This window comes from Oncorhynchus mykiss, chromosome 1 (genome assembly GCF_013265735.2).
Source record: "Oncorhynchus mykiss isolate Arlee chromosome 1, USDA_OmykA_1.1, whole genome shotgun sequence".
NCBI classification, from domain to species: Eukaryota; Metazoa; Chordata; class Actinopteri; order Salmoniformes; family Salmonidae; genus Oncorhynchus; species Oncorhynchus mykiss.
This window is the reverse complement of record NC_048565.1, coordinates 36384364-36405608: the sequence shown is the minus strand read 5'-3', so window position 1 is coordinate 36405608 and position 21245 is coordinate 36384364. Positions and strand designations below refer to the sequence as shown.

Below are 21245 nucleotides of genomic sequence, written 5' to 3'. Positions count from 1 at the left end.
TTCATCGCCCATTGATTCATCATCTCCCCGGCCTAGTTCATCACGTCCCCGGACCCTCTCACTAACGCCTAATGCTCCACCCAGGTGCACCCTTGCTCTCTTCCCTGGCACTCCATCAAACTCCACCCAGCTCCAGTGGCTGGATGTGGATGACAGCGGAGGATCCTTAGGACACTGACATTATGTCCTCTTGTGATCGTCACCTGGGGAAAAAAATAAATAAATGTCAGACCTTTTGCTCTATAATGTCTTTCTTTGTCTGGTTATTGGCACTTGTGACAGAAAACAATTCTGTTTTCTTAATTAGTCACTCAGTAAACTTGTACTGCTTTGCACATGAGCTATGTGAAGTAGATGAGGTTAATGTCTTGTGGGTCTGTCCTTATTGTATACTGCTGGACAGTCATTCTCACCTATTTACCATAGTAGGAAAGTTCTCATTAAAATGTTGAAAGGTCACTACACATAACACAAGGTTGTACATGGCCATGTAAATGTCTTGTGGGTCGAGCCTTAAAAGAATATGACAAACTTAAATGACACGAGGATGAAGTGACTTTCATTATTGTACTCTTTATTGTGACTATTAATGTGTGAATAAGATAAAGGCCAAAATCCGAACGGCGAAGCTAAGTGTGTCGCTCACAACATGACCTAGAAACAGACATCACCCAGAGGAAGAGAACATATGTGCTCCCATGTTTTTCCGTACCACACCAACATTTTGAAAATTTATTGTAGTGTGCCACATGTGATGGCAGCATCTTGGAAATACACTCAACCAGCTGGTATGAGGAAGTAGTCCTTTAGGTTATTGCGCACATCAAGGCCAGCAGAACCTTTTTGAATAAAATAAGTGTTTCCGCTAGCCTTCATGTTCCCGTTCAATACTATTGTGTACTGTAACAACTGTGTGGCCTATGCTTTGGACATAGGCCCCAATCCTCTTATTGGGATGCCAGATCACTTTTATGAGGCATATAATTACAAGTTCTATATTGGTATAATTTTCACACCATATATAATTAGTCATATGCATTTAGCATACCTACATGGATATGGTCACATCAGGTTTACTCTGTGGGAATGCCTCTTCCCACACTTAGACATATGTACTCTGTGTTTTGGTCCCCGGTATGCACATCGGCCTTGGTAGCTGCAATGAGTTGGGAGCCGACCTTGCTTCGCGTGAAGATTCCCACGTCTCCCTCCTAACCATATACACCCATGTCGATCACGATGAAGCAGTACTTTCATCGTAAACTGCAATCGGTACCATTGAGATAAAGCTCTTGTAGTTGTGGTACTCGTTGCCTGAGTTTTCCGTCGACAGCTCCTGCACACAACTAATAATTCCAACGATCCCAAAACTCAGCCGATTTTGCCCCATTTTTCCATGGAGGGATGAGCAACAAAATCCTCCTTCAGGATATACCAGATAGCCTGGCACACTTCTGTGATTGTCACAAAATGTTGATATTTTAGTTTATAACTTGCTGCGATACTTTGTATGCTGCCACTCGCTAAAAACCGAAGGGTCAGAGCCAGCCATTCTGCAGCACTTAGCTATGGATGGACAAGCTCATCCCTTCTTGTAGTGTTCACTGGACGAACATACCATTTTCTTGCTTATTTTTGTTTTTATTTCTCCTCCTGAGTATTAAGAGCCGTTCAAGGTCTTCCAATTTGTAGAGAGACATGTTTGCCTCTGTAACTTGTTAAATCCTTAAGTGTCTGGGCCTCCTGACTGGCGGAGTGGTCTAAGGCACTGCATCCGGGTTCGATCCTAAGCTGTGTCGCAGCCGGCCGCGACCAGAAGACCCATGAGGCAGCGCACAATTGGCCCAGCGTCGTCCGGGTTAGGGGATTGTTTGGCTAGTTTGTCCTTGTCCCATCGCGCTCTAGCGACAACTCCTTGTGGCCGCTAAGCGCATGCACGCTGACTTCAGGGTGCCAGCTGTATGGTTTTTCCTCTGACACATTGATGCGGCTGGCTCCTGGGTTTTGCGAGAAGTGTGTCAAGAACTAGTGCAGCTTGGCGGGTCGTGTTTCGGTGGATGCATGGCTCTCTACCTTCACCTCTCTGAGTCCGTACAGGAGTTGCAGCTATGGGACAAGACTGTAACTACCAATTGGATATCATGAAATTGGGGGGGAATAGGTAAAAAGTACAAAATAGAACACCATACTAGCTAGTGTTTGTAAACAAAAGGCACATAACACCGGATCCGGAAGTTCAAATGTCATCACTAGCTACTGTCAGAGTGCCTTGGACCCTCTTGCTTGGTGAGCTACTCAGACATCCCAAGCCCACTAGTAGATATACACTACACAAGGCAGACTTCCTCTCTGGGTGGAATGCAGAAGTGCACGCTGCTCCAAAATGCACTCGCAGGCACATTGAGTGATGTCTGTAGAGACCATTATGGATTATATATTTTCACACTGTATAATCATACATGCCATTCATTGCAGGTCAGATTCACACATTGTCAGTCATCGGGTGTTTTGATGATAACTTCCTATTTTTGTTTATGATGTCGATGCTTATTAGTAATACAGTAGCCTAGCGGTGCTTAGTAATACAGTAGCCTAGCGGTGCTTAGTAATACAGTAGCCTAGCGGTGCTTAGTAATACAGTAGCCTAGCGGTGCTTAGTAATACAGTAGCCTAGGTGCTTAGTAATACATTAGCCTAGCGGTGCTTAGTAATACATTAGCCTAGCGGTGCTTAGTAATACGGTGCTTAGTAGTACAGTACACTAAAATGAGTGGATGACAAATCAGTGGTCTGATAAAGAATGATTCAAGAAGCATGACGTCAATACCCCATGAGTAACAGGTTAATACAAAAAGCAATGATGCCAATGGAAGTTCTCTGCTCATTTACACTCAAGCTAGATAAACCATTGATATGGACACAGTCAGATTTAGAAAAGGTTCCATTCACATAACGGGCATTGAGGTGGTTTGTTGCACTTGATGAGGGGTAGCCGAAGCTACCTGAGGGACAAGGCCCCTCTAATGCTTGGGCATGTTGCTTTGTGTTAGGGATTGTTGACTAATGGATTGAAATATTGTCATAGAGCTGAATAGAGAGCGACTCTGTCCACTGATGGTCCTGTCTCGTGTTTGTGTGTGAGATGATCCCTGGTTAACAACCTGAAAGGAGGACCCAGTGAGGAAAAAGGTCATATTTTGCTAAGAGGCTGTCTATTTTGAGGCTTGGGCCCTCACTTCTATTCTCTTCTACACACAGTGTTTTATTGGGGAGAGGGCACTGCACTCTCACTTATTAACCGCCCCCCCCCCAGCTTTCTTGACTCCAAGGATCTTGATTAGTTGACTGACTGATCCATTATCCATCCCTAAAGATAGGGTTCGATACTGTTAGCTAGCAAATAGATCCAAGTTGGCTAAAGATTAGCTGGCTAATCACTAGCAAGTAAGCTTGATTGTTGATGAGACGTGTTAATTTTCTGTAAGCCGATACTCGCTACAAAAAGTTTGTCATTATTAGTGAATGTGCATTATGCGTGGTTCGGTTCTAGTTCGATTTGTTAGTTTTTTAAAATCATATTCTCATAGACTTGAAAGCCAGATAAGTGATAATTGCAAAATAAATTATTAGTGGGTCTTAAGTTTGTGGAAGGCTTATATTCAGCCTAGATATAAGTTCACAAGCCCTGAATTCATTAGATTGTTGCTGACTGTTTAACATCTGGTGTATTTGACCTTTCAATTGTACAACTCTTATTTTGGAATACATTTGTAAAAATCAAGGTATACAGTGCATTCTTAAAGTATTCAGATCCCTTGACTATTTCCACATTTTGTTACGTTACAACCTTATACCCCGACTACAACAGGCATGAGCATTGCAAAATAAATGTAGAAATCTATATTATTCAATTATTGCACCCACACTGCTCGTGCGCGCCAATGAGCATCTGCGTTGCCAAGGGCTAAAATATAAGTCAGTTCTATTTGCGATGCAGATCGCGCTGCAAGTTCTGCCTCTCCCATCTCCTCATTGGTTTATAGAAGCAGATAGCACATGGGTATCTCCTCATTGGTTATACCCACGTGGGTGACTGAAAGACTAATGAGGTCAGTGGCGTTAATGCACCTAATTTATTAAAGTTACCAATCACAATATAAAGTCCAGAGAAGAAAGGGCCTGGAAGGAGAAGAGATGACTATAAACGATCCGGTTGACCGTTTTATGTGTAGATTAATTGTCTGAGTAGAGGACCTTGTGCATTTCAGGTAAAATAACAACTCAATGTTTATATCCCAGGACAAATTAGCTAGGAACAGCAAGCTAGCTAAATATTACAAATTAGCTAGCAAGTGCAAGCTAGCTAGCTAAATTGCCATAAATGTTTAATGCTTTTCGACCTGTCCCCAAATTAATATAATTGGTTCTGAGTTTGTTTTGATATTTTAACCTGGGTGTTGTGATCGCATTTGGTGTGGGGGGGACAGAATACATTTATGTACGATGTTGCACGCGCGCAACTGGTTTGGGTTCCGTGTTCTAAAATTGATGAGGAAAATCTACACACAATACCCCACAATGACAAAACAAAAACAGGTTTTTAGAAATGTTTGCTAATTTATTACAAATAAAAAAACAGCCACCTTATTTACATAAGTATTCAGACCCTTTGCTATGAGACTTGAAATTGAGCTCAGGTGCATCCTGTTTCCATTGATCATCCTTGATGTTTCTACAACTTGATTGGTCAATTCATTGGACACGATTTGGCTGGCACACACCTGTCTATGTAAGGTCCCACAGTTGACAGTGCATGTCAGAGCAAAATCTGCAGCATTGAAGGTCCCTAATAACAGTGGCTTCCATCATTCTTAAAAGGAAGAAGTTTGGAACCGACAAGGCTCTTCCTAGAGCTGGCTGCCCGGCCAAACTGAGCAATTGCGGGAGAAGGGCCTTGGTCAGGGAGGTGACCAAGAACCTGATGGTCACTCTGACAGTGCTCCAGTTCCTCTGTGGAGATGGTCGTCCTTCTGGAAGGTTCTCCCATCTCTGCAGCACTCCACCAATCAAGCCTTTTATGTGGACAGATGGAAGCCACTATTCAGTTTAAGGCTAGAGGTCGACCGATAATGATTTTTCAACGCCGATACCGATTATTGGAGGACCAAAAAAGCCGATACCGACTTAATCGGCCGATTTTAAATTATAATTTTTTAAAAATGTTTTATTTGTAATAATGATTACAATAATACTGAATTAACACTTATTTTAACTTAATATAATACATCAATAAAATCAATCTAGCCTCAAATAAATAATGAAACATGTTCAATTTGGTTAAATAGTGCAAAAACACAGTGTTGCAGAAGAAACTAAAAGTGCAATATGTGCCATGTAAAAAAAGCTAACGTTTAAGTTCCTTGCTCAGAACATGAGAACATATGAAAGCTGGTGGTTCCTTTTAACATGAGTCTTCAATATTCCCAGGTAAGAAGTTTTAGGTTGTAGTTATTCTAGGAATTATAGGATTATTTCTCTCTATACCATTTGTATTTCATATACCTTTGACTATTGGATGTTCTTATAGGCACTTTAGTAATGCCAGTGTAACCGTATAGCTTCCGTCCCTCTCCTCGAAACAAAAGCCGTGGCTCTTGCAGAGCAAGGGAAACAGCTACTTCAAGGTCTCAGAGCGAGGGACATCACCGATTGAAACGCTATTAGCGCACACCCCGCTATCTAGTGAGCCATTTCACATCGGTTACACCAGCCTAATCTCGGGAGTTGATGGGCTTGAAGTCATAAACAGCGCAATGCTTGAAGCATTACGAAGTACTGCTGGCAAACGGAGGAAAGTGCTGTTTGAATGAATGCTTACGAGCCTGCTGCTCCCTACCGCCGCTCAGACTGCTCTATCAAATCATAGACTTAATTATAACATAACACACAGAAATACGAGCCTTAGGCCATTAATATAGTCAAATCCGGAAACTGTTATTTCGAAAACAAAACGTTTATTCTTCAGTGAAATACGGAACCGTTCCGTATCTTATCTAACGGGTGGCATCCCCAAGTCTATATATTGCTGTTACATTGTACAACCTTCAATGTTATGTCATAATTATGTACAGTTCTGGCAAATAAATACTGTCTTTGTTAGGAAGAAATGGTCTTCACACAGTTTGCAACGAGCCAGGCGGCACAAACTGCTGCATATACCCTGACTGCTTGAACGAAACGCAAGAAAAGTAACACAATTTCCCTATTTTAAAGAAATTCATTTTAGCAGGCAATATTAACTAAATATGCAGGTTTAAAAATATATACTTTTGTATTGATTTTAAAGAAAGGTACGGATGTTTATGGTTAGGTACACATTGGAGCAACAAAGGGCTTTTTCGCGACTGCGCACCGCAGCGATTATATGCAAAGCAGGACACGCTAGATTAACTTGTTTTTTATAGGATACGTTTAATGCTAACTAGCAACGCAGGCTCCTCGTGGAGTGCAATGTAAGGCAGGTGATTAGTAACCTGGAAGATTGCAAGATTGAAAACCTGAGCTGACAAGGTAAAAATCTGTCGTTCTGCCCCTGAACAAGGCAGTTAACCCACTGTTCCTAGGCAGTCATTGAGAATAAGAATTTGTTCTTAAACTGACTTGCCTAGTTAAATATATATATAAATATATAAATATATATATATATATATATATATATATATATATATAAAAAAAAAATCTGCCACAATCGGTGTCCAAAAATGCATATTTCCGATTGTTATGAAATCTTGAAATTGACCCTAATTAATCGGCCATTACGATTAATCGGTCAACCTCTATTTAAGGCACATGACAGCCCACTTGGAGTTTGCCAAAAGGCACGTAAAGGATGAAATCAAGATTTAACTACTTGGCCTGAATTCCACGTATCACATCTGGAGGAAATCTGGCACCATCCCTATGGTGAAACATGGTGGTGGCAGCATCAGGCTGTAGGGATGTTTTTCAGCAGCAGGGACTGGGAGACTAGTCAGGATCGCGGGAAAGATGAACAGAGCAAAGTGCAGATATCCTTGATGAAAACTGGGTCCAGAGCTCTCAGGACCTCATACTGGGGTTAAGGTTCACCTTCCAAAAGGACAACGACACAAAGAACACAGACAAGACAATGTAGGAGTGGCTTCGTGACAAGTCTCTGAATGTCCTTGAGTGGCCCGGACTTGAACCCGATCGAACATCTCTGGAGAGACCAGAAAAGAGCTATGCAGATATGCTCCCCATTCAATCTGACAGAGCTTGAGAGGATCTCAAGACAGTTAAGAAACTGTTTTTGCTTTGTCATTATAGGGTATTGTGTGTATTAATCAATTTTAGAACAAGGCTGTTACATAACAAAATGTGGAAAAGGTCAAGTGGTCAGAATACCTTTTGGAATGCACTGTGAATCACCTAATACGTTTTTAAAAATTGAGAACATTTTTAGGCCATATCTCCCAGCCCTATGCAACGGTGCCAGTGAAAATGTGCCTGGTCATGTTAGTTTTTGTTTCACAATGAACCAACATTCTGAAAAGGCAACAACTGCACTGGTATGCCCCTCCCTGTTTGTCAGGGATCAATAATCTAGGCTAAATAACTAATTTCTTTTTAAAAACGGATGGATTTCCGACGCTGTTCGTTTTTGTCGATTTAAAAAAAAAAAAAACTTTTTTTAATCACACAGCCTATAGATAATCTGTCGGGCAGAGAGTGCGTGCAGCTCTCAAACAGCTGGTTGTTGTGTGGCGTGAAGACAGACAGTGGTAGGGGTAGGGAATATGATCCAAGTTATATCTACCAGTAAATGCTATGGCAAGAATGGGTATGCAAACCAGGTTTAAAAAATACAAGTCTTGACTGAATTGCCCATTGTAAATGTTCAACCATCATGGAAGCCTAACTTGAAAATCAGACATTTCCTCTAGGCTCTTTAGTCCTTGAAAATTCATGGATGTTATGGTAGCCGATTTAGAAGTTCTACTACTCCAATATAATTATTTCTTGATTTAATTTCTGATCAGTTTTTATGAGGTAGGGGCTTTTGTTTGTTAACCACCATTTCAATTGAATGGCGTTGTGCTAGTCTGCTGCGCATGTTGCTGTAAAATCATTGAATGTTGGCTTGAACTTGGTTTCCATAGTGTTCAAAAAATAATAATTGGTCGCTTTCTCATTTTAAAACGTGACACAGTAACCCCTCAATAACTCTTTAACATCCCAAATGGCGAGACTGACTAGATACCACATGTGAACAGGCTTCATTAGTGTGTTTGTGTCGGGAGCGTGCTGCCTGTACTGAACAAAAATATAAACATAACATGCAAAAATGTAAAATATTTTTACTGAGTTTATAGCAATAAATCACTCAATTGAAATGTATTAGGCCTTAATATATTGATTTCACATCACTGGGTAGGGGTGCAGCCAATCATTATGAGATTTTCCCCACAAAATGGCGTTACTACAACAATAAAATATATCATGGTAAGTCCTCGAAAATTACAATTTAAGTGCTTGGAAAAAGTCCTTAACAGTCCTTGAATTTGACTTGCCGATGTCTGTATGAACCCAGTAGTCTACCACTTGTGTGGCCGTTAGCATCGCTAGTGAAGCATAACCATTTTTGTTTTTTTGCAGTCAATTAAAAGGTAACTACAAAGTAGCCTATGCCAACCTTGCATATTCATGGTTATTTGCATCAATCCAGTGGCCATTTGCTTTGAAAACTCCACATGTGGCTAAAGACACACCACTAGCCAAACACAGCTGTCTGGCTGGTGCACACCTGAATTAAAGGTTAACTACACAAAAAAATCTTAATGTCATTTTTCCTAGACCTCAAATGGTGCCCTGATGTGGTTTAAGCATTGTTGTGGACTTTTCTATAATAATAAGTGTGATTTTTGAGAGTCAAAACCTGAAACATCAGACCTTGCCACTTTTCTTTTTTTGCTGTGGTATCGATTTTGCAGAAAAAAACACAAGGCACTTAAAATAAAGTGCAATATTTATTTATTGCAGATTTTAAAGTCTTTACTTTGCTGTTACAGTAAATCAATGTAAGGACACTGGTTATATATGGAATGCATGCACATTTATGGCACACAGGCCATGTATTTGTTTTTAAATTGTGCGACAATCACCAGTGGAAAAAGTTAGTGTAGAACCCTGAAAGGCCTGGCTAGTTATATCTCCCTTTGTAAATGGATGGATTTTCTTAAGCTAAATTGTGTCAAGGCTTGGTTACATTGTGTTGTAGCATTGCAGCCAAGTCTCCTCCAGTGCCCCACTAAAGATGCCATTTACAGAGATGAAGTCATTTGTGTGTGTGTGTGTGTGAGGTGGTGGTGGGAGGGGAGGGGGGGGGGGGGGGGGGGTTGGCTCCATGGTGGTCGCTGTGTTCGATTGTGATCCGTCCCTAGAGAGGTTCCCCTTACCATCATCTCTCCATTAAAAATCTATTATCCCTGCAGTGGGCTTTTGGCTCTGCCAATATGGATCCTTTAACCAATTTAAGTGCTTTAGTTGAGAGAGGGGGCTGCATGTGTAGACGCAGAAGTCCGCTCTTAAGTTCTTTATCCTCGACATAGGATGGGTGGGACCGACAGCAGGACAATTCTTTGTTTTCAGGATGAAAGGTAGTCTCCCTCTCATCAGAAACTCGATTGAGTGGCAAAGAGTAGCCTTCTAGTATCAAATCAATGCTGAATACAATTTATTTTCTGCCCACCCGTACTGTCTATGCAGTAGAGGTCGACCGATTATGACTTTTCAAAGGATTATTGGAGGACCAAAAAAAGCCGATACCAATTAATTAATCATCCGTTTAAAAATAAAAAATGTTTTAATTTTGATTTATTTGTAATAACGACAATTACAACATGGTTCCTTTTAACATGCGTCTTCAATATACCCAGGTAAGAAGTTTTAGGTTGTAGTTATTATAGGAATTATAGGACTATTTCTCTCTATACCATTTGTATTTCATATACCTTTGACTATTGGATGCTCTTATAGGTACTTTATTGGTGCCTACCATCACTCAGTCAGACTGCTCTATCAAATCATAGACTTAGTTATAACATGATAACACACAAAAATAAGAGCCGTAGGTCATTAATATTGTCGAATCATCTATCATCTCGCAAACCAGACGCTTATTCTTTCAGTGAAATACGGAACCATTCCATATTTTATCTAACGGGTGGCATCCATAAGTCTAAATATTGCTGTTACTTTGCACAACCTTCAATGTTAGGTCATAATTATGTACAATTCTGGCAAATTAGGCGACCCAAACTGTTGCATATACACTGACTCTGCGTGCAATGAATGCAAGAGAAGTGACATAATTTCACCTGGTTAATATTGCCTGCTATCCTGGATTTCTTTTAGCTAAATATGCAGGTTAAAAATATATACTTCTGTGTATTGATTTTAAGAAAGGCATTGATGTTTATGGTTAGGTACACATTAGAGCAACGATACGTACCGCATCGATTATATGCAACGCAGGACACGCTAGATAAACTAGTAATATAATCAACCATGTGGAGTTAACTAGTGATTATGATTGATTGATTGATTGATTTTGTTTTTATAAGATAAGTTTAATGCTAGCTAGCAACTTACCTTGGCTTATTGCATTCGTGTAACAGGTAGGCTCCTTGTGGAGTGCAATGAGAGGCAGGTGGTTAGAGCGTTGGATTAGTTAACTGTAAGGTTGCAAGATTGAATCCCTGAGCTGACAAGGTAAAAATCTGTTGTTCTGCCCCTGAACAAGGCAGTTAACCCACTGTTCCTAGGCCGTCATTGAAAATAAGAATGTGTTCTTAACTGACTTGCCTAGTTAAATAAAGATTAAATACAGGTGTAAAAAAAAAAATCTGCCAAATCGGTGTCCAAAAATACTGATTTCCGATTGCAATGAAAACTTGAAATCGGCCCTAATTAATCGGCCATTCCGATTAATCGGTCGACCTCTACTATGCGGTGGGGTCTGAAATTATCGACAACCTTGATGAAGATGAGCAATAATAACTGTATAAAAATAACTAATTAAAATACTGAGCTATATTTTATGCTAAAAAGGGAAATTACATTATTTAATTTATACTAATACAATTGCTCAGAGAAAGAGATTTTGTTTAACAAGTAAACGCCCTCCCTAACCTCACCATTACCAATAACAGGAGAGGTTAGCATTTCTTGGGGATATGATCTTTGACCCTCTAACTTTCATTACTCTCAATTCATTCAGGATTATCCATAATTATGGTAGCGTCCACATTAATGTAGAAGTGTTTAGAAACCTACAGTATTCTATTCTTATTTACCATTCATTCCTATTGGGCACACAATCTGAAACACAACCAAAAAGAACTGCAAATGCATCCAACAAGTTTGTAGAGAGACGAGCTCGATGTGACTCTACAGAGTCACATGACTTGCAAGGAACATTGAGACAAATACTACATTTTTGAATACTCTATAACATTCTTTAAGAGTGTCAATTTTGACCTACCTTAAAATAATTTCCCCCCAAAATGTTTGGAGCATACAATATAGCTCAGTATTTTTATTTGTTTTATACAGAAATTAGCAATAATCTTTATTGACGGTATCAATAATTTCAGACCCCACTGTATATAAACCCAATGTGTTGCTAAGGCAGTGCTACCTCCTAGGTCCAACATGTAGGTCCAACTCGTGGGGTGCAGTGCATACCAGTAAGGTAAGTCTCTGACTGGTTCAGGTCGATGACTCCCAGCTCCCAGCCTGCGCCCTCAATAAACTGTCATGTAAGATTACCCTCATGGTCTAGGCAAAGCTCTAGGGTTTCAAAACAAACTGTTAATGTCTCCCAGCTCAAGATGGCCGTGGGCTATATATAACCCTACACATGTACCTCTCCTTGAGCAAAAGGGCACAGCCATGCAGAGATTTAGTGGAGTAGGCCATCAGACAGGGATGTGGCCGAAGACAGAGTATGTAGACTATATTATCTGTCCCCACTGGAAAGTGCGTACATGATGTTTGCTCCTCCATTTTGGACCTCTGGAGCTGTGTGGAATTTAATGTAGGTGCTGATGCAAGGTCCAACGCAAATGCTTTTGGAAGCTTCTAAATAAATAAATATATATATATATATATATATATATATATATATATATATATATATATATATATATATATATATATATATATATGCTGGTGATCTTTATATACACTGCTCAAAAAAATAAAGGGAACACTTAAACAACACAATGTAACTCCAAGTCAATCACACTTCTGTGAAATCAAACTGTACACTTAGGAAGCAACACTGATTGATCATAAATGTCACATGCTGTTGTGCAAATGGAATAGACAACAGGAGGAAATTATAGGCAATTAGCAAGACACCCCCAATAAAGGAGTGGTTCTGCAGGTGGTGACCACAGACCACTTCTCAGTTCCTATGCTTCCTGGCTGATGTTTTGGTCACATTTGAATGCTGGCGGTGCGTTCACTCTAGTGGTAGCATGAGACGGAGTCTACAACCCACACAAGTGGCTCAGGTAGTGCAGCTCATCCAGGATGGTGCATCAATGCGAGCTGTGGCAAGAAGGTTTGCTGTGTCTGTCAGCGTAGTGTCCAGAGCATGGGCGCATGGGCGCCTCCATCCATACCAGGAGACAGGCCAGTACATCAGGAGACGTGGAGGAGGCCGTAGGAGGGCAACAAACCAGCAGCAGGACCGCTACCTCTGCCTTTGTGCAAGGAGGAGCACTGCCAGAGCCCTGCAAAATGACCTCCAGCGGGCCACAAATGTGCATGTGACTCTATGAGGGCCCGACATCCACAGGTGGGGGTTGTGCTTACAGCCCAACACCGTGCAGGACGTTTGGCATTTGCCAGAGAACACCAAGATTGGCAAATTCACCACTGGCGCCATGTGCTCTTCACAGATGAAAGAAGGTTCACACTGAGCACATGTGACAGAGTCTGGAGACGCAGTGGAGAATGTTCTGCTGCCTGCAACATCCTCCAGCATGACCGGTTTGGCGGTGGGTCAGTCATGGTGCCAGTGCATGTCCAGGCCCATCTGAAGTTTGCCAATTACCATCTGGATGATCCAGAGGAGGAATGGGAGACGGTCATGTGGTCTGATGACAGAAAATAGAGCTTTTTGGTCTGAACTCCACTGGCCCTGTTTGTAGGAAGAAGGATTAGTACAGCCCCGAGAACACCATCCCAACCGTGAAGCATGGAGGTGGAAACATCATTCTTTGGGGATGCTTTTCTGCAAAGGGGACAGGACGACTGCACCATATTGAGGGGAGGATGGATGGGGCCATGTATCGCGAGATCTTGGCCAACAACCTCCTTCCCTCAGTAAGAGCATTGAAGATGGGTCGTGGCTGGGTCTTCCAGCATGACAACGACCCGAAACACACAGCCAGGGCAACTAAGGAGTGGCTCCGTAAGAAGCATCTCAAGGTCCTGGAGTGGCCTAGCCAGTCTCCAGACCTGAACCCAATAGAAAATCTTTGGAGGGAGCTGAAAGTCCGTATTGCCCAGCAACAGCCCCGAAACCTGAAGGATCTGGAGAAGGTCTGTATGGAGGAGTGGGCCAAAATCCCTGCTGCTGTGTGTGGAAACCTGGTCAAGAACTACAGGAAACGTATGATCTCTGTAATTGCAAACAAAGGTTTCTGTACCAAATATTAAGTTCTGCTTTTCTGATGTATCAAATACTTATGTCATGCAATAAAATGCAAATGAATTACTTAAAAATCATACAATGAATTTTGTTTTAGATTCCATCTCTCACAGTTGAAGTGTACCTATGATAAAAATGGCAGACCTCTACATGCTTTGTAAGTAGGAAACACTGCTGATTTTGCAGGTTATCAAATACTTGTTCTCCACACTGTATATAGATCACCAGCACTGTGCCCATACCAGACTGTATGTGTTTACTGTAGTGATCGGGTTGGACTGTGTGTGTGTGTGACTATATTTGCGGTCTGTGAACTGTAGCATTGGGGTACTGTAGTGTTGGGAGTATGTGTGTGCTTTAGGGGCTAATTAAGACTGGTAGAGAGACCCAATGTGTTGTGGCACTAATTACCATACAGTCAGAGGAACGAGAGAGCGAGGGTAGTGTTGGCACAGGGAACTGTGTGTGGGGGTGGGGGGCATCCCGTGTGGTAGTGTCCTCCCTCGTGGTAGTGTCCTCCCTCAGTAGTACCTAGACAAACACCACAGAAGAGCACAGATCCCTACAGACAACAAGTGGTACTGGAGTCTGCAGACAGGGCTGCAAAAAAAATAAAAAATCATCATCTCCCTATTTATATTTGGATTATTAATCTCTGACATGGCCTAGATCAGGTATGTCACAATTATTCCATGGAGGGCCTAGTGCCTGCAGGTTTTTCCATTTTTTTCCCCCTTTCAAGCCTTAGACAACCAGGTGTGGAGTTCCTTACTAATTAGTGACCTTAATTCATCAATTAAGTACAAGGGAGGAGGAAAAACCCGCAGACACTCGGCCCTACATGGAATGACTGACACCTGTGGCCTAGATTGTCATTGAATGGCACGGCTTTGTCTCCCCTCACCCATAGAAGTGTGTAATAGACAGCTCCTCTTACCAACATCCACAATACAATTCAAATCTGCCTAGACTGCCGCTATTGGCTCTTCCCAATGTGGGCACGCCTCAAAGTGATGTCATGATATGACTACATATGTCACATTACAGAGTTAAACTGTTATTCCCATTATAATGAGAATTTAACGATCCATGATCAATCCCTTATACGGTGTAGAAACAAGGTACTATTAGTGCTGAGCAATTCGTGCTTATTGAGGTCGGTTTCGGTAAAAGATAATCACTTTTCGATTTCTGTTTCAATTAATTGTTTTAGACATGAAATGCATTATGTGGGTTGAATGCTGTAACACAGAATAAAACAATTACAATTCCCATGATGGTAGCGACTGCCCATTACTGCTTATCACTTATTAACCATAATTTATTCACATTTACTTCAATAAAATGTTTTATTTTATTACAATGGAAGGGGAACAGGTGAGGGGGGAGCACCAAGGGAGTGGAATGGTTAGGAGTCGGGTGAGGGAAGGTGAGGAGAATAATTGTCACTCATTTTCCACCGTCTCCCTGATTTGACCTACCTGCCCAGTCCATCCTGTTGATTGGTTGTGCCTCTCCTCTCCTGTGATGTCATCCTATCCTGTCATTCCTGTAGTTGTGTCCACCTGCCTGTCAGGATTGACAGCCCAGTAAGATAGATCTGCCGCTATAAATCTCCATGTTGAAAAGGCAACAATGGCCTGTATGCAAGAAGCCATCTTCCCTATTGATTCAGAGGGATGGATGAAAGCAGCAGCTTCTCTCTCTGGACCAGACCTCTATCACAATAGAATGAATCACTGATTTGTATTCTGTTACAGCCTCCTGCTTCAGGAGATAACACTACGGTCGCCCAGGCCAGGCTCAGCCAAGAGACGCCTCAAAACATGTCCTCCACCTCTGCTGTAATAACCAGTTAAATGCCCAGTATCTGGCTATGTTAGTGCGTTGTGTGTGCATAGACAAGAATAGTGTGCATGTATGCACTTACGTGGATGTTCCGTGTGTTTTTTACTGACTTTATTTACAGTATGGAAAGAAGGAAGCTAAATGTTTGCCCACACGATTGAGGTCGTGGTAATTCCCTTCCTGTTGCGTTAGCGAATTATAGCTGTGTGTGTGTGAGAGAGAATTATAGCCATCAAGTTGTTTTCACAAGCCTGTGAGTGTTGACATTGGTGATGGTCTAGCCGATCTGGAGAGCTACCTGTTTCCATGAAACCCTGTGGCAGTCTGATATAGAGCCTGTTGGCGCTGCCGTGCAGGAGAAGCTGTTTTGAAGCAGAGCAGAGGGCAGTTGCTCTGTCAGAAAGAAGCCTGCCATGATCCAACAGTCTGCTCATCAACAAGTCACCCTGGTCTGAACAACACACACACACACACACACAAACACATAGGGGCTCAGAGAAGCGGAGTTACATGATCTATTAATACACCCAGAGACAAATATAGGAGTTACTTGGTGTGTGTCTGTTGCCTTTGACTCCCCGCCACTGCATTAACCTTGCAAATGGGTTGTTTTGGGGGATTTTGTCGTGTATCCTGCTCTCAACAAACTGTCCAGAGTCCAGGTTGATGTCACTCGTTACTCCTCTCCTCTAGGAACACTGCAGCTGCTGTGTGTGTGTACAGTTTTATGAGCACATGAGGAGTAACAGGGCTTCATGGAGCTCAAACTGTAGAGGTAGGGTGGGGCAGACACACACAGACACGTGCCCACGCACACACAGGTCAGGACAGGAGGTTAGTGTAGGATGGGGCTGTTGCGTAATAAAGATATTTCTGAGTGCAGTGAGGATGTACAGTGGCTGGTTGGTCAAGAAGGTTGTGGTGAGTGTAGTGTACTTACTACAGGAGTATGCATATGTGGGGTAGAAGATCCAGGGTTTGTTTGTTTGTACGTGGTCTGTGTGCGTACAGTAGAAGATAAAGGTGGGGCAGATCCATACACTAGGTCGCAGTGGTGGGAAGTAGGAGGGGTTGGCTGGCTCATTATACCCTGATGAAGACAGCTTGTCTGTTGAAACTGTTGGACAAAAATATTTTTGCATCTGAGCTCCTAGAGTGTGCAGCTCTCCTTTTATTTTTTTAAGTATTCTATTCCGCTAGCCAGCACCTCGCCTAAATAGGTGTGCGTTTCTTTCGCCTCTCGATGGTTGGCTGGCTGGCCAGAGGATTGGGTGTCGTACTGGAACTGATTCCACCAGTGTGTTCGGTCTTGTCTGTGCTCATCTGCTCATTGCCCTTTTGAGAGATATGTATATATCACACACACACACACACACACACCTGACTTGCAGTGAAATGTTTATACGTTTTCCCCAGTCTCTTCACAGATCTGACAACAGCTCTGATGATGCTATATCACTGATCTATGTCCTCTCTTACATTACTCTGCATTTGTGTAACCAAGGGAGGGGTTCTGCGGTTGCCAAGAAGCATCAGTGAAATTATCTTGTGGTTAGCTGAGGTCCTGGTTACAACCAGAAAATGTTGCAAAATATGATTCTACACATTTTGCTATGGCTTATGCCATGTTATGCCAAGTGAGTAAAAAATTCTAACAAAATCAATGGGGGCCTTATGCCATGACATGTTTTGAATTTTCGATTCTCCCTAACTGTCTAGTTTTTATTTTGGTGATTGTTAGTTCTCAATGATGATCTTATTTTAAAAAAAAAAATATATATATATATAGCTCCATTATCTTAAACACTTTATCTGATTTTAGTCATTTAAGTTTACACTGAACTTTTTACATCCCAATGTTTTTTTTGTATTATTATTATTATTATTATTATTGTCATCATTATATAAACAAAAAAATAAACATCCTTTCACTGTCAACTGCGTTTATTTTCAGCAAACTTAACGTGTTAATATTTGTATGAACATAAGATTCAACAACTGAGACATAAACTGAACAAGTTCCAGACATGTGACAAACAGAAATGGAATAATGTGTCCCTGAACAAAGGAGGGGTCAAAAGTAACAGTCAGTATCTGGTGTGGCCACCAGCTGCATTAAGTACTATAGTGCGTCTCCTCCTCATGGACTGCACCAGATTTGCCAGTTCTTGCTGTGAGATGTTACCCCACTCTTCCACCAAGGCACCTGCAAGTTCCCGGACATTTCTGGGTGGGGATGGCCCTAACCCTCACCCTCCGATCCAACAGGTCCCAGAGGTGCTCAATGGGATTGAGATCCGGGCTCTTCGCTAGCCACTGACATTGACATTCCTGTCTTGCAGGAAATCACGCACAGAACGAGCAGTATGGCTGGTGGCATTGTCATGCTGGAGGGTCATGTCAGGATGAGCCTGCAGGAAGAGTACCACATGAGAGAGGAGGATGTCTTCCCTGTAACGCACAAAGTTGAGATTGCCTGCAAAGACAACATGCTCAGTCCGATGATGCTGCGACACAGCGCCCCAGACCATGACGGACCCTCCACCTCCAAATCGATCCAGCTCCAGAGTACAGGCCTCAGTGTAACGCTCATTCCTTCAACGATAAATGCGTATCCGACCATCACCGCTGGTGAGACATAACAGCGACTCGTCAGAGAAGAGCACTTTTTGCCAGTCTTGTCTGTTCCAGCGACAGTGGGTTTGTGCCCGTAGGTGATGTTGCCGGTGATGTCTGGTGAGGACCTGCCTTACAACAGGCCTACAAGCCCTCAGTCCAGCCTCTCTCAGCCTATTGAGAACAGACTGAGCACTGATGGAGGGTTTGTGTGTTCCTGGTGTAACTCGGGCAGTTGTTGTTGCCATCCTGTACCTGTCCTGCAGGTGTGATATTCGGATGTATCGATCCTGTGCAGCTGTTACACGTGGTCTGCCACTGCGAGGATGATCATCCGTCATGTCTCCCTGTAGTGCTGTCTCACAGTACGGACATTGCAATTTATTGCCCTGGCCACATCTGCAGTCCTCATGCCTCCTTGCAGCATGCCTAAGGCACGTTAGCGCAGGGACCCTGGGCAACTTCCTTTTGGTGTTTTTCAGAGTCAGAAGAAAGGCCTCTTCAGTGTCCTAAGTTTTCATAACTGTGACCTTAGTTGCCTACCGTCTGTAAGCTGTTAGTGTCTTAATGACCGTTCCACAGGTGCATGTTCATTAATTGTTTATGGTTCATTGAACAAGCATAGGAAACACTGTTTAACCCCTTCACAATTAAGATCTGTGAAGTTATTTTGATTTTTACGAATTCTCTTTGAAAGACAGGGTCCTGAAAAAGGGCCGTTTCTTTTTTTTGCTGAGTGTATATAATTATATATCATATCTCAGTACTAGTCAAAAGTTTGGACACATTCTCATTCAAGGGTTTTTCTTTATTTTTGCTGCGTTCTGCATTGTATAATAATAGTGAAGACATCAACTATGAAATAACTCATGGAATCATGTAGTAACCACAAAAGTGTTAAACAAATCTGAATATATTTGAGATTCTTCAAAGTAGCCACCCTTTGCCTTGATGACAGCTTTTCACACTCTTGGCATTCTCTAGACCAACTTCACATACTACATGATCCCATATGTGTTATTTCATAGCTTTGATGTGTTCACTATTATTCTACAATGTAGAAAATAGTAAAAATAAAGAAACTCTTTTATGAGTAAGTGTGTCCAAACTTTTGACTGGTTGTGTGTGTGTGTGGGATATATTTTTTTAAATGTTATTTTAAGAAAATTTGTTTATTCTTTTTTTTGGGAGGGGGCAACAATTTAACAGTGTGGCTGTTTTAGCCACGCTACACTGCCACCCAGTTCACTGGCCTATTGGGTTTGACCCTGTCAGATCAGAGCTTTACTGGTTGGCTCGGTCTACTAAGGCTGGCATGGGATGCATGTGCTGAGATCTTATGGGACAATTACAAGTTGATAGATTTCTGTTAGCGGTCTTTGTTTTACGGCACTGATGTCCTATAAGTAAGCCACTAGTCTGACATTGTGTTATATAGTTCCATGTGACACACTGATTGGAGCTAGTGGGGCCAGTGTGTAGTGACACATGGATCAAAACCATCACCAGTGTCATCTAGGCTACATTCATATCTTTTGATGCTGTGGGTAATCTCTGAATCCCTCTCACACACTCCATTCCGCCATCTGTTGCAGTGAGAGACTGGATATGTACAGGCAGTTTACTCTTCTACCTGACAGTTCACTGTGTGTTGGACAATACTCTTATGGCTCCCTTTCCTTGCCGCCTCTCCTTCATGATCACTGATGGGTGAATGGATTGGATATGGTCGATTTCCACCTTTTTTATAGCTCTCACCTGTCAAAAGGATGCATTTCTAAAGACAGACATTTTTACATTTTGCAGACGCTTTTATCCACAGCGACACACAGGACGGAGCCATTAGGGTTAAGTTGACTACCGGCCGAACGCTCTTAACCGCTCGCCTACCTGCCACAGCCTGTTGTTTTGAGTCTCTCTCGCCAGTCATGTCAGATCAGTGATGAGATGAAGTTGCCTGGCTACCCAGACTCCTTGCTCCTTGCAAACGCTACGCCACGCCCATGGACGTACCTCCCCAATCTTTCATCGAATGTGAACACATTCCAGGCCGTCTGATTGGTCCAGAAACCGATTGGTAGAGCCAGAACACGTGCGTAAAGTGCCGGTTTCAAAATTTGTCATTAGCTTTGATAATCTGATTGGTTAGAGACGATTCAATCGCTGACGTTTTGTACAATGCCCCTCATCACCACACACGACTTCACTAAAGTATCTAGTGAACGACAGAGCAGCGGAAGAATTTAGTGTGAGTCGTCAGGCTAGAGATAAAGTGAGATGGCAATAGGAAAGGATGTGTTCTGGAAGAGAATGAGGCCTGGTCGTATTTACGATTAGCCATATGGAAGCAGACAGGACAAAAAAAGGACATTCCTGACCAATAAGAAGCGCTTGCTTTCGTTTTGCACTAAGGAATACAACTCAAGTTGTTTAGTGAGAGCCAATGATTTATGGGCAGGGCAGCCGTCTGTAATGGCTGTGGCTGTTAACTGGACCCACATGGTAGTCCTAAAACCTTCTGACTGCAGGGCCTCCCCTTTCCTGTCCTCTCCTTTCCACTGCCCATCAATGCTGCAGTGTCACCATGTACTGTATATTCAACAGCTGCATGGGCTACACACAGGCTTTCAGAGAAACAGCACCTTTACGCTGTATAAAAAAACAACAAAAGGCTTCAGATTGTGAGGTAGGCAATACTAGGCATCAATGAGGAGCACTCTGCCAGTGTCAAACCCCCTCCGCTCTCTCCCTCCCCCTCATGGTGAGCGGGAGTGGATGGAAACATTGAGTACCTTCAGCACATTTTTCACATTCCCCTATGGGGGTCTCAGCCCCCCTACACACACACACACACACACACCTCACCTGGTGGTAAACTCAGTTGCACGGTAGGGGTTCAGTGAAGCGAATGTCAGACTCAGAATACTGCCAATGAATATACAGTACCCCAAATGTATACTGTACATTTGAAGAATAACACATCATAAAATGAATTAACCTTTCTCTTCACTCCCTGTTTTTCTGCTGCTCTGCTATT

General features: G+C 42.3%; 1 protein-coding gene across 2 annotated transcripts in view; it reads left to right on the top strand.

The window, feature by feature from the left end:
- The window catches only part of LOC110522187 (GTPase HRas), a 38974-nt gene that overhangs the window by 3456 nt on the left and 14273 nt on the right, over positions 1 to 21245 (top strand). The window contains exon 1 of one of the 2 annotated variants that reach the window (XM_036976896.1): positions 18118 to 18223. The exons of the other annotated variant lie outside the window; for it this stretch is intronic. The gene's annotated coding sequence lies outside the window, so the exon portion shown is untranslated. Of the gene's footprint in view, positions 1 to 18117; positions 18224 to 21245 lie in introns of those variants that run through there. 2 annotated transcript variants of the gene reach the window in all.